Here is a 14,230-nt window from a genome sequence, read left to right on the forward strand (position 1 = left end):
CCACTTTTACACGTGTGTTATACTTCTTTATCACTTTAAATATACTTCATTAGTAATTATAAGATACTACAATACAAATCCCACGAAAATTTTTATGAAATTCCATGATTTTTATCTTAATCTGCGTATATACTTCTTTTATGTATAAAAAAGAGTATATAGCAAAAATGAAAGGCTAACATTGAATTTTTTTTCATACAACTCATATTGGAGTATCTTAGAATTAGTATTAGAGTATACTAAAAATGATAAAAGAGTATAAAATGTTTGTTTAGGTGGTATATTGCATGTGGGAGTACATACTCCTAGGAGTATAGAATAGGTGTCCTATATATATATATATATATATATATATATATATATTATATACAATTCTCGAAGTCTTCACATGCCAATTTCACGAATATATTTGGGCAATAACTTAGTGAATAAATTTGCTTGGATTTTACATGACTTTGTTTGCAAAATATTTGTTTCTCTACTCTTTTGTAGCTCATGTGGGAAAAATAACTTAGGAGCAATATGCTTTGTAATATTACTCGTTATATAACATATTTGTATCTGAGCAATATAAGTAGCATTACCTTTATAGATAATAGTGAGAGATTCTGATGAACTAATCTCACATGATCCTTGAATATAGTTTATCATTCTGTAAAGCCATACATATTTACGAGAGGTTTCATATAAAGCTATTATTTCAAAATGATTGGTGGAAGTAGCAACAAGAGTTTACTTTGATGATTTCCACTACAAAGTAATACCACCACATAGAAAACCAAATCCAATTTGTGACTTGCATTACGAGGATCAGACAAATAGCTAGTGTCAATATAACCTATCGTGATCATATCTTGATTTTTCTAATAGAACAAACCAAGATCTCTAGTACTGTTCAGATACCTTAGGATCTGTTTTGCACCAACCAAATATCTTTTAGTCAGAGCAGCACTATGTTCAGCCAAAAGATTGACTACAAATGCAATATCAAGCCTTGTGCAATTTTCAAGGTACATTAGTGTTCCTATGATACTTAGATATGGGACATCATGCCCCAATAATTCTTCACCTTCGTCCCTAGGTCGGAATGGATCTTTGTCCATATTTAGGGATCGAACGACTATAAGGGGTTTTGATGGATATGATTCATCCATACTAAACTTTTGCAATATCTTTTCAATGTATGCAGATTCGTGAACTAATATCTCTGATGGGAGATGCTCAAATTATAAGCCTAAGCGAATTTGGTATGCTTGAATCCTTCATCTCAAACTTTGTTTTTAGATGATTACTGACTTCCTTTATATCTTGTGTGGTTCCAGTAATATTGAGGTCGTCAACATAATTTGAGATGATACATAATCCAATTAAGGATTTCTTGATGAACTCACAAGGAAAATCATCGTTGTTAGAGTAACCTTTCTGTAGAAAGAACTCACTTAGTCAGATGTAACACATTATACCTGACTGTTTCAAGTCATAGAGTGACTTTTGCAACTTTACACAAAACATATTGCGATTTTCCTTTGGATTCAAAATTTTAAGCTCTTCAAGGACTTTCATACATACGTCTAAATCAAGTGACCCATATACATAAGCGATCACCACATCCATTAATTGCATGGATAAGTCCATTTGAACCACCAATGAGATTAAGTATCAAAATGTTATTCCACTCATGACAGGTGAATAAGTCCCCTGTTAGAGGCTCGAGGTATTTTATAATTAATGGAAAATTATACCCCACACATACACCCAATCTTCTATGGGGGACCATTGAAGTACGCTGTAGTGGTGGAATCAGTACGAACACATCACAACCGAAAATTCACATATGGGAAATACTTTGTTGATTTTCACGTACGATTTACAATGGGGACATTGCATGATATGTAGTTAGTCTGATTTGAATCAAATCTTCGGCGTGTAAGACCGCATGACCCCAATATGATGTAGGCAATTTGCAATTTTGTAAAAGTGGTGGAGCAATCTATTTTATTCTCTTGATAAGAGATTCAGTTAGACCATTTTGAGTATGAACATATGGAGTGAATGCTCTAGAGTGATATCTAGAGTCATGCAATGATCATTAAATGCTCATAAAGAAAATTCAGTGGCGTTGTCCATTCTAATGGACTTTATCCTTTGCTCAGGATAATTAGCTTGCAATTTTATAATTTGACCTATTAATTTTGCAAACGCATGTTTGCGTGTGGACAAGAGGCACACATGGGACCAGCGAGTAGATGTATCAATAAGTATCATGAAGTACCTAAAGGGTCCGGATAATGGTTGAATTGGATCATATATATCTCCTTAAATACACTCAAGGAAATTAATTTGTTCATGTTTAATTTTAAGGTAAGAGGGCTGTAAAATTAAATTCCCTATGGCACAGCCGATGCACACAAAATCAGATGATTATGATAATCTTGCAATATTTATGTTGTGACCAACATAATTGCGAATACTTTTTCTCATCATCCCAATTTCGGGATGGACAAGGCGATTATGCCAAGTCTTGAACTTATCAAATTTTAAAAAATGATTTTAAACGCAACATGTATTATGGGTGTGACGTACGTATAGTACAATCCAGATGATAATGAGGAAAATTTCTCAAGGACCTCCTTGTTAAATCCATTGGATTTGATGAGAAATAGGAATTCATCATCATTCTCAATTTGAGTTTCAATATGGAAGCCATTAAGACGAATGTCTTTATAACTGAGTAAGGTACTTGTTAAATCGGGATACAAGAGTGTATCCTCGATTACTAATTTTCTACCCATAGGGAGTCTTATTGTGGCTTGACCCAAACCCATAATCAACGTATCATGACCGGCGATGGTCATTGTAAGGGAACACGTAAGCTACGATAGCCTAGAACAAAAAATTCTACTACATTCACATAGGAAACCATGCTAGTAGGAGATCATAGATCGTTACCACTAGACATGTAGCACAGTGGAAGAAGAGTTGGAGTAGAATCCAACATCGTGAGCATCACACTCCTTAGCCAGCTCCTCAATCAACTCCACGACTAGCTCTGCACAGGTGGTCGTGCTCCTCGACTCGTTCCTCGACCAGCTCTGGGCAGATGCTTCGAGTTCTCGACCAGTTCTGAGTGATCGCGTCGTGTTCCTCGACCAGTTCCAAGTGGTCACGTCGTGTTCCTCTACCAGTTTCGAGTGGTCGCGTCGTGCTTTGTGACCAGCACTGAGCAGGTATGTTGACCAGCTGAACAAGTCCATGGTCAGCCGAGCAGTAGCATCGTGATATTTACGGTAGCACCTATACGGTATCCACACGTACTGGGTAGGATCACCGTGTGCTGGTGTTCTAGCATCGCATGCACGGCTAGGCCTTTTGGGAGATCATGTGGAGGGGTGCGACTAGGGTTTTGGAGTGGCTCAACCTTGCCTTATCCCACGCCTCACCTTATATAGAGCTCACTAATGGGTTCCCACGTTGGAAGCCTTTTAGGACTCTAACTCCTCATGGATCATAATCCAATCAAACCCATATACAAATCTAATCCGTATATTTTGTTCCAACCCATTAACTGTGTGACCCGTTAGGTTCATGTACAAACGGCTACAATTCAGAAACCCTTTTCGAACCGAAATCAATAGCGGTCCCTAGCATGACATATTGACTTCCGAATATACACAAAGATCATATCGACTGAACCTTAACATACACATGCACAGATCCCTTTGCCTCGCGATATCAATCAAGCTTTAGGCGAGATACGTGCCACCCTTAGGATAGCTCGACCATTCACTCGATCAAGTAGTGGATTCGTCATGATTAACTCTTTAATTGTATATTGGCATGGCCATGCACTTTCTCAATCCAACTATCTCGAGAGGCCTAGAGACATCTCTCCCGTTATCAAGGAGGGGCAAATTCAATATTGATCGCTTACATCCTACGAACTGTTTCATGACAAACCTGAAAACTACCTTTATGACTACCTAGTTACTGAATAGCATTTGACAGCTCCAAAGTATGTCACTACACATTCTGGGAATTAATGACGATCTTATGATCTAAGGATACTGGAAGTACACCATTTGAGATAACAACTGATGACATATCATAAATAACAATTCCAACAGTATCTCAAGGTGGATCTATCTAACATAATGTTCCCAAACATAAATGTTCATATTATTGATTCAGTATATTTATACATATGATCCGTGAAACATGATCTTCAAGTAATACATATGCTGGACTTATAAATTATCACAATGATATGTGACCAAGGATCAACTTAAAATAACATCATGTTACAAACAAATATTTTCACGAACAAGTCACATACTTGCTAATCATTGTAAATGATAATGATTTTTGGAATAACACATTATTCAGAAGTACATAAATATAGACATTGATACAATCATCCCTATGATTGTCTCTAGGACATATCACCATAAATCTCCCACTTGCACTAGAGTCAATCATATAAGTATCTAATACCCATAGCTCTCATGTGCGTCTCATGCCTGGGCCACGAGAGTGGCTTTGTGAACGGATTAGAGATATTCAAATTTGTGTGCACCTTGCATATCTTTATGTCACCCTGATCTAAAATCTCTCGAATGAGTTGATAGCATTGTAGTATTTGCTTGGACTTCTGGTGTGACCTAGGTTCCTTGGCTTGCATAATGGCTCCACTTTTATCACAATAGAGATCCATTGGACTAGAGGCACTAGGCACCACAACTAACTCAGAAACAAACTTTTTGATCCAAACAACCTTCTTTATAGCTTCAGAAGCTGCGGTATACTCGGCCTCCGTCGTGGAATCAGCCACCGTTTCTTGCTTGGAACTCTTCCAACTTGCTGCTCCTCCGTTGAGGCAAAACACAAAAGTAGATTGCAATCTTAAATCTTCCTTATCGGTTTGAAAACTAGCATCGGTGTAACCATTTACAACAAGCTCATCCTCGCCTCCATAGACTAGGAACGTATCCATAGTTCTTTTGAAGTACTTCAATATATTCTTAATTGCTACCCAGTGAGTTTCACCTGGGTTTGATTGGTATCTACTCATAACACTTAGAGTATAGGAAACATTTGGGCGTGTAAAAATCATAGCATACATGATGGACCCAATAGCAAAAGTATACGGGACCACACTCATCCTCTCGAGCTCATTAGGTATCGAAGGACACTGACTCTTGCTAAGAGTGATGCCATGTGACATTGGCAAGAAACATTTCTTGGAATCCTATATAATGAACCTTTTCAATACCTTATCGATGTATGTACTCTGGCTTAATCTGATAAGCATTCTCGACCAATCTCTATAGGTTTTTATGCCCAATATGTATGTTGCCTCTTCTAGATCTTTCAGTGAGAAACTCTTTCATAACGAAGATTTGACAACATCAAGCATTGGAATATCATTTCTGATGAACCATATGTCATCTACATATAAGATCAGAAACACATGTGCAGTCCAACTAACCTTTTTATAAGCACAAGGCTATTCTTCATTCTTGATGAAACCAAACCCTTTGATCACTTTATCAAAATGAAGATTCCAACTCTAAGAAGCTTGCTTTAGCCCAAAGATGGATTTTTGCAACTTGCAAATCTTTCCAGCATTTTTTGGATCGACAAAACTTTCAGGTTGTGTCATGTACACATCCTCACTTAGGTCTCCATTAAGGAAAGCTATTTTGACATCCATTTGCCATATCTTATAGTCATAATATGCGGCAATTGCTAGGATGATCTAGATAGACTTTAGCATTGTGATGGGTGAAAATATTTCATCATAATCAACACTTTGAATTTGCCGGAAACCTTTTGCTACCAATAGTGACTTATAGATGTGAACATTTTCATCAACGTATATCTTCTTCTTAAAAACTCATTTACACTCAATAGTTTTAACACCATCGGGTGGATCAACCAAGTTTCAAACTTGATTATCGTGCATGGATTCTATCTCGGATATCATGGCTCAAAGATATCTCTCAGAGTCCGGTCCCATCATCGCTTCCAAGTATGTCTTAGGTTCATCATTATCCAACAATAATATATCACACTACTCCGTGGTTAAGAACATAAACCTCTTTGGTGCACGACTGGCCCTTTCCGACCAACGTGGGGCTGGTATCTCCACAATGGGTTTTGTAACATTTTGCATATCCTGTTGTGATTCAATAGGAGCTAAAACGCTTTCTGATGGTTCCCAAATCTCTTCGAGTTGCATCGTGCTTCCACTAACGTTCCTTGAGAGAAACTCTTTCGTCAGGAAAATACCATTCTGGGTGACAAACACTTTGCCTTCTTCCCAGTTATAGAAATAATATCCTTTGGTTTCCATAGGATACCCCACAAAGAAGCACTTATCTAATTTGGGAGTGAGCTTATCGGACGTCAAACGTTTTACCTGGGCCTCACAACCCTAGATCTTAATAAAAGACAATCCGAGATGCTTCCCGTTCAATATCTCATATGGTGTCTTCTCTACAGCTTTAGATGGAATCCTATTTAAAGTGAATACAGCAGTTTCAAAAGTATATCCTCAGAAGGATAATAGAACATCATATTAGCTCATCAAGCAAAGTTTGGTTCCTCCGTTTGGACACACTATTCCATTGAGGTGTACCTGGTGGAGTCAACTGTGGAACAATTCCACATTGCTTTAGATGATTACCAAATTCATGGATCAAATATTCACCTCCATGATCCTTCCTCCTTCCTCTCCTTTTTCTCTTCCCCTTCTCCTTCTCCTCCTCTTCTTCTCTTCTTCCTCTTACATGCCTAAAAATTGTAGGGGGCTTGGGGGGGGGGGGGGGCTCTCAAGTGTTTCCGAGGGGTAAGGGGATTAAGCCCCCAGCCCCCCCCCCCCTCCTGTTGAATCCGCCCCTGCGGCGGAGACCCGGTCGGTGATTTACCGCTGCTGAGGTGGTGCGGTGGAGTCAACAATATGGAAGAAGCGCATCTGTGGAGGAGGCTAGGACAATGATGGTGAGCACCATTTATGTGGAGTCGGTCGTGGACATCTGCGAAGGAGTGGCCACATGCGTCTGTGAGGAGGGGGCTATCGCATGCTTCGGCGAGGGGGGCACGGCAACATGCTCTTGTGAGCGGGATTCAGCCACAGGCGTAGCAGGGGGGATCTAGCCGCTAGTGTGGATGAGGGGGGACACGACCACATGCGTCGAAGGTGCACACCGTGGAGAACCAACGCCCCCCCCCCCCGAGTGCACGCAGTTCCACCGGTCCATGCTTCGGACAACACGCATACCCTTGGACTGGTCAGCACGGCACCAAGGGCAGATGCGCAGCTGAGGAAGATGTTGCCGTCGCCGGTGGGGACACAGCTCGAGGGCTGGCCGATGAGCATTATACAAGGCGGTGATGAAGATCCTGGCCGGTCCGTGCAGAGGACGCCAGTCATCACATCTGAGGTGGCGCGCCCATGGTGCTTGGTTATGGCAACAACGAGAATGGAACCGGCAGCAACAAGTGCGACGAACTGGTGTTGGAGGACGAATGAGACGGAGGATCGATGCTTCCAGAACCATGAGAGAGTGAAGAACATCTCCAGTTGTTGAAGGTGAGTCCTCCATCAATGCTTACTGTGTTGGGGTTGTTCGTCCTTCCTCTGCGCTTTTTTCTCGGTTGGCCGAAAAGCGGTGGCCATGCAATGGATAAGAGAAAATTAATAGTACAGACAGTTCATCAATATGACCCATTTGTACTAATAAACTATTGTAGACATGTCATAATAAGCACCTGTCTGTATTATTACTAGTACAAATGGGTTATTATTATGACCCATCTATACTAGTAGTACAGATGATTCTTTATTTTTGACCCAGCTGTACTATTGATTTTTTAGATAATTCATTAAAACTTGCAAAATTCATAACTAATTCATACAAACTCCAAATGAGATGAAAATTTTATGTAAATTTGTGGTTTAATAAGTATTATCACATGGTTTAGGTCTCATTCTTGTTACTCAAACAAAAATTTTAACATCAACACTAAACATACTTGTACTGTCAAAAATTGTTCTACATTGTGGGTTTTGCCATTATGAGGGAGGATCATATGCTCATCTGATGGCTCTGTCACCTTTAGGAAGCCAGAAACCAAGCAAGTGGCCCCAAGGATCATTTAACTCTTGAAAGAAAGCACTCAAGGATCATTCTAGCCATATCGAAAAAAAGATATACTTATCTCGGATTTGGGAAACCAAGAACATCGGGTCACACGCATGGCGTAAGGGTTACGATTCCATGGAAGATGAGATTCCTCGACGATGTCGGTTCACACAGGAGCCGAAGGAGAAATAAGGCCAAGCACGAAGCAGTCGAGCGTGTACCAATGAGAACTGAGATCTATGATAAGCTCAAAGAAAGGGTGGGAACAAAGGATGGAAGAAAGGTTGGAACAATGAGTCGAAGAGCGAGCACATGCTTTCAGGTAGTAGGATGTAGCCACAATACTAGAATCTCCACCGACTTATTACCAAAGTAGCTGCACATCCTTGCAACTTGGATCTCCTGATAGCATCCTCCATCTAGAAGACTTCCTTATCGGTGGATCTCCTAATGAACTCCCCGTCGATGGCAACCCACAAGAGATCCTTACGACAGATTCCCCATTGGTGACATAGAGGAGACCACTAAGTGCAAGCTCCTATTGCCCACCACTGTTGGCTCCAATCCCATCATTGAGGCTACCACGGGTTTGGCATTTCCATGAGGTGGAGAACAGATGATTCATGTTGTTTGTTGTAGCCTAGTTACACCAGTATATCACCAGACATGGTATATAGGAATTGCACGTCCCTCCTGCTTCCTATTCCCCTAGCGGACAACATGACAACACTCGGGGATGTCGTCCACTCCATTATCCAATGGTCAAAGAACTCCATATTCTCGGTTGCCACTCCATCGCCTCCACAGCCTCAACGGTCACTGTCTGTAGTATGCAACATCATAGACTTCTCTTTTCACCGTGGGGCGCCAATGGTCAAATCTTCTTCTGCACCACAAGAGAAACAATTGTCCAGCAAATCTGGCCAACAGTCCACCAAAACGGCACCTCTCAAAAAGTGAAGAACTAGGAAACAGTCGACTAAGGAGGCAGAAGAAGTACCCCTTTTACACACCTATGTGGAAGGCTAGCCGTTGGTGATGCAGAAAGAGTTAGAGAGAATGGGCTTAGCAAGTACAAATCTGCACGCAATTTATATGAGGAGAAACACCTTGCTCCTTGTTTTAGCATCAAGTACTAGCAAAAATATTTCCTCTTATGTGTCTATGCTTATTGAACTGCATAACTTATTGATACGCTCTTTTATTAACATTACTCTTATGTGTAGACGTATGATTCAAGAATACAAAAGGGAGAATCTAAAAATTGGATTTCTTGACCCACAGGTCACATATGGCGTAACGATCATGAAAAATCAGGTGGAGTTCGAGGATTACATCGTTGAAGCCAGGATTGTGCTATGTGGAATGAAGGACCTCATTCTTCTATCGTACAACTATATTGACTATTGGATGCTAGTTTGTATCTTTTCACATAATCAACACTGCATATACTTTAATTCTAGGAGTACGACATAGGTAAGTATCAAAGTTTGATAGACTTGCTAACAAGGGTGTTCGCGAAGTATGTTTGAAAGGGCGACCTTGTACAAGATAGAGAAAAACCCGACGTGACCTACTAGCATAAGCTCTTGGTAATATATCCTCTGTCGCGCTGCAAAAATTTACTGTTGTAATATGCATTCCATAGATCTAAATTTACTGTGCACGTAAATTTATACAGTGCCACAAGCAGCTGTTGAGCAACAATCTCCGTGGATACTATATTACGCAATATATGATGGAAATTGTTGGCTCTAGTCCACCAGCATATCCGCCAATTAGTGTCATTACAGTATATAAAATGCATGTTTCATTGTTAGGTTTTCATTGTGCCTAACTATTTCAATATTTGGTACAAACATATACATTTTCTACAAATTTGCTCAACGTTGATGCGATCACGAGTGTTCAAAAGACTCCTCCATTTCATTCTTGCCAAGGCCTTAAAGGAAACCGGCGAATTTTATGATTCTGATAACTTTGTGCCACCAAAATATCTTGCATGTAAAAATTTGCCTTCTTAAAGGCAACACTAGATCATTTCTCTATTTTTACTTAGTTTGGTTATCTACATGTTCTTAGTTTGTTTATCTTAGTTTTCCTTCTATGCTTTTAGGTCCTAGAACAACCGAGTAAACTGAGTGGATAAGGAACTTGACTTCTATGTCGTTCTTGAGCACGCTGGACATCTTATGTACTTGTATGTTATCTATTTGACACGTGAACATGTTATTAACTAGTTGTGATATTGAAACATGCATGTGTTGTTTGATCTGTTGTTTGCGTATGGTTATGTAAATTCAGTAATATTCAATATTGCATAATGATTATTACATATACGCTGTAGATTACATCCGTCTATATTAATCTCATATCACAGATGGCTCCAGTATGAAACTGTCTGTATAAATGGGTCCTAACTGAAACTATCTGAACTATTCAATTAGTGCAGACAGTTCTATACTAGAGCCATATGTGATTATATAATAGTGCATACGGCTCCAATCTGAAGCTATATGTACAAATCTGATTTGTAGAATGTTCAAGTTTAATCCTAATAAAAAATGTGTACTTATGCTATAAGTTTGTTAACATAATGTATGTATACAAGCATTCAGTAAAATAACTAGTTTTATAACAAATCTTCCTACATCATTTTTTATAGATTTTTGAAGATGTTATTGGTCAGATATAGGAAACTTGTATTCAGCTTTTCCATGGTGATATGTTTTTATGACTAGATAGAGTCGTGAGAACTCTAGATGTTTTGCTTAGATGGGTTCGATCCACATACAAATGGTGCATATTGAATTGGATATGAATACGGATTTTGCAATATTTGGAAAGGAAGAAAAAAAGACAGAACCATATTCAAATTCGTATCTCTCGTGTAGTGCGAATTCAGATACTGTGAAAACCAGTTTCAGAAGGGAGAACCCACATGACTGAATCCAATTAATAATCCGTATCCATTCTGCTGTCACGCATTTTCGTCTTCGCACATGATTCACATGCCTTATTGTTGGCCATCACTGACATTTGTTTTCCCGACAGCTGTGGGGTTTCACCCGATGACGTAGCCGATGCTACTTGCCCCAAGTCTAATGATCTTTACCTGTGGTTAATTCAGTGTAAATGCCATTTTTCTTTGTAAGATCATTTTTATTCCCCTCTTTTAACATTTTGTTCTTAGTATGTACTCCCTTCAGTAAAGAAATAACGTTTTGAACACAACCGTCTCCAATGGGTAGCATTGATAATTATTTCTACTATAACATATTTATAAAATCAAATAAGTTCATGAGTTATGGAATTATTTTTTTAGCTAAGTCTATACATATGATTTTTATATTTTCAAATCAAGTATTTTAAAAGTTATTGATAGAAAAAATTTAAAAGTTTGATCTAATCTTGTTTAAAACATTAAGTATTGGTGTCTGCGGGAGTATAAATGCTTTCTACCGAGAACATCAGTTCTGAAGAATTTTTTTAATATTACATTTATGTACGGATATTACAGAAATAGTACCGAAAATTGGGAAAGTTCAAAAGTAATACCTATTCGCCGTGCCGTATGGAGAAATATTTTTTTGCCATACCGTACGGTGAAAATACAATTTTCACCGTACAGTATAGCGAAAATTGTTGTCGTGGTGCTGGCGGCAGCACAGGGGTGTATGGCTATAGTTACGAGACAGTTTTCGACGTACGGTTTGGTGAAAATTAGTTGACGCCAAACCGTACAGCGAAAAATAAATGTCGCAGAACAGGAGGCTGAAAAATAAAAAAATCCCGCAGTGTGGACCCTCCCTCCTGCGTGGGCTCGTGAGCCTTATCCCCTGCGTCATAATGGCCAAAAAATTTTGTTCTATCGACGAAATTTTGTATCTTTTTTTTGCAATTGAACTTATTTCTAAAACGGAATGGAAAGATGTAAAATAAATCTTAGAATCGCTTGTTCGACAATAAGAGGTAACTTATAGATATTACATGGTAGGCTACAGTACTAGTTGTAAAGCATAAGTTGTATAGAACCTGATACAGAGGTTACATAAGCTGATGAACATTACATGTGACATGGGGTTTTTCGTCGTCGTACGAATAGACCGTAAGCATAAAGAGGTGCCGACAACAAACATTGGCATGTACAGTATGCCTAAAGAGTAACCTAACAGTGTGCCACTGCTAAACTAAACATGCCTTAAGGAATGGAAATAGGCCGAGGTACAATTGATGCTCTCTATTGAGTGCACCTAGGATATTTGCCCTTTCTTTGGGAATCGGGTCCCACCGCCTTAGCGTGACGGTCTCTCTCCCATTTTGTTTCCCTCTCTGCTTCACTTGCACTCCTTCACGACATTCCTGAAACGCTCGTCCTCCTGCCGCTTCATCTGTAGCTCATCCTGATGTCGCTCGTACTCTCGGCGTTTCTAAGCTTCCCTCCTCCACCGCATCTCCATATCCACCCACCGCTTTTGGTCCTCATTTTGCTCCATGTCGAGCCATTGCCTGAAGTCGCTGAGAGGTGGAGGAGACTGGACAAAAGAAATAAGAGAAGGGATTAGTAAGAGATTGCATAAAATAGTACAGGAAGGCCCACATGAGTGATCTATATCGCTATACCGGTGGATACTCGTATGGTCCATGTCGAGGCTTGTCGTACTCATAATTGGCACATATAAAGAAGCATAGGCCATAGATGTAGAATATGTCCTGAGACTTGCGAAGCCTACAAGGGTCGCCACAAAAGCATATCGGTGGTTCGAACCCCCAGGGGATGAAAGTCCCCCAATGTTTATTGGGTGGTCTTGGTGGAGCTGAGGAAGACATTTCAGTTGAGGGAGCTAAGGAAAGAGTGGTCTATCCATGGATGATGGAGGGGTTATTTATAATGGATGGGGACTGGTGCATGGATTGAGTGCAAGGGCTTAGTGGGGGTGGAGCATAGGATGCCTTGTGAAACCTGGAAAAGTTGTGGCACTGATGCGCGGCAGAGATTCCCTTTAATAGCTCTTGCTTGGTGTGGTAATTTTATTCTGCAAAAGTTGGGCTAGTAGTTATTTTTCCCTCTGCAAATAAGGCAGGGAATCCAATGAAATCATTGTCCTTAGAAATAACGTCTTGGTAGATTGGTAAGCATTTATTGAAGAAAGTAAAGTACATCAAATCAAGGGCCATCTTAAGCATTTGTTGCTTGTCTGTGGCTACAGTACCTATGGAAGTTGCACCGTCTCGTACCCTACTGCTACGCTGGCGAGCTCATGAATGATGCAGTGTGTTGAGGTGACCCCGCACTATCAACATTTCAGAATGACGTAACCTGTCACTGCACCCTTTTCAGAGTGATGTGATCGCACAGTGCTGAATTGACAGAGTCGCTAAAGTAGTGAACCCAATGCATGCACTTTCTCCAAATTACATGCCTGCACTTGGTCCATACACCATCGGGACTTGTTGTATATAAATAGAACACAATCGATTTTGAACTCAAACATCTCATGACCACGACCCGCGTCGAGACAATGGCGTATCCTCATCCTCTTGATAGCCCCATCAATCCACCACCTCCACACCCCCATTTAGATGTTCATGGCAGAGATTTCTACAGAAACCACAATGCTCTTCCTTGCTCGTTTTGGCCGCCATGTAGACATGGCGATGATGCTATTGTCCAAGTTTGTGAGCATTTCGGTGATGCATGCTGTCGCTTCTTCTGTTGTGCACATTTCAGAGTACAAAGAAATAGTGCTCACATTATTTCTTATTTTCTCAAAACCATCTACTTATCTCATATTTCATTTTTTTTTTCAAAATGAATGATTGTGGGTTTCAGTACTGGATTGACCCGCTAATAAATCCACACATTCAAGAACACATCCATCACGTGCACGTCGTTATCGAGGAACTACAGGAATAATTGTGCCAAGAGAGATGCAGCAACGTCAGAAGATGTTATATCCCACCTCGCATGGCAGGTCAGAGGAACAACTAGGAGTAAAAAGGATGTGTTCTAGCGGTCGACTGAGGATATGATTTCGTATTTGATCTGTACCGTGTTGTTCGTAATTGAATAAATTATATCCCTG

The sequence above is a fragment of the Phragmites australis genome, chromosome 14 (genome assembly GCF_958298935.1).
Source record: "Phragmites australis chromosome 14, lpPhrAust1.1, whole genome shotgun sequence".
NCBI classification, from domain to species: domain Eukaryota; kingdom Viridiplantae; phylum Streptophyta; class Magnoliopsida; order Poales; family Poaceae; genus Phragmites; species Phragmites australis.